Raw genomic sequence first — 1412 nt, forward strand, 5'->3', positions numbered from 1 at the left:
GGCAAGCGGCAGAGACGGAGCAGGCCGACCACCAGCTGGCCCAGCCCAAGGGAGGTAAGGCACCCGCCGGAAAAGGGGAAAAAATGGCAGACAAAAAAAATGGCGGACAAAAAAATGGCGGACAGCCTTGCTTGGCGACCCCCGTGAAATGGTCGATCGACCCCAAATGGGGTCCCGACCCACAGGTTGAGAACCACTGCCATAAAGGGAGGGAGCTGAGAAGGACATCCCTGTACCTGTAACGGGGCCCAACATGTCCGTTGCTAAGTGAGGCAGTTAAATGAATTTTGCCTCATTTGTTGACCTTTCTTGCCGCCCTTGTTAAGTGAATCACTGCAGTTGTTCACTTAGTAACAAGGTTGTTAAGTGAATCCGGCTTCCCCATTGACTTTGGTTGTCAGAAGGTCACAAAAGGGGATCACGGGACCCCCGGGACACTGGAACCGTCCTAAATATGAACCAGTTGCCAAGCACCTGCATTTTGATCATGTGACCATGGGGATGCTGCAATGGTCGTAAGTGTGAAAAAGTCACAAGTCACTTTTTCAATGATGCCGTTGTAACTTTGAATGGTCGCTAAATCAAGTGTTGTAACTCATGAGTAAAGCATGCCAGCTGGGGAATTCTGGGAGTAGAAGTCCAAGCAAATTCTCAAAGTTGGAACCTCTGCTCTAGATCCATTACACTACAGTTCCCATCCCCCTTCATTGGTCCTCTTACTGCAGTGGTTCTCAACCTGTGGGTCGGGACCCCATTTGGGGTCGATCGACCATTTCACGGGGGTCGCCAAGCAAGGCTGTCCACCATTTTTTTTGTCCGCCATTTTTTCCCCCTTTTCCGGCGGGTGCCTTACCTCCCTTGGGCTGGGCCAGCTGGTGGTCGGCCTGCTCCGTCTCTGCCGCTTGCCAGCTACGCCTCGGCCGGCGCAGGGGGCAGAACCACGCATGCGTGGCGCTCCCGGGCAGGGAAAGTCCTCGACTTACGACCGGTTGGGTAGTCCTCGACTTACGACCGGTTAAGTCCTCGACTTACGACCGGTTAAGTCCTCGACTTACGACCGGTTGGGGTTGCGGCATTAAAAAGGTTGAGAATCACTGTCTTACTGGATCCTCCCCCTTTGTTTTAATGTTGCCTGATCTCTGTTCCTCCCCTCCCCCCAGGCTCCCCAGATGCCCTCTGGCAGATCCTCCAGCTGACTGACAATATCCGGGCGTCTCCAGACCTCAAGGCTGCCCTTGCCATCCACTGGGCTTTCTTGGAAGGAAATTTTGCCCGTTTCTTCCGCCTGGCCCGGGAGCTCCCTTACCTTCCCAGCTGCGCCCTCCATCCCCACCTGGCCAAGACGCGGCGCCTAGCGTTGCTCGCTTTCAGCCACGGCTTCAATGCAAAGAATTGCCGGTACCCCCTGGCCC

Source organism: Protobothrops mucrosquamatus, unplaced genomic scaffold (genome assembly GCF_001527695.2).
Source record: "Protobothrops mucrosquamatus isolate PMUCROS unplaced genomic scaffold, P.Mucros_1.0 scaffold2599, whole genome shotgun sequence".
In the NCBI taxonomy this organism is placed as follows: domain Eukaryota; kingdom Metazoa; phylum Chordata; class Lepidosauria; order Squamata; family Viperidae; genus Protobothrops; species Protobothrops mucrosquamatus.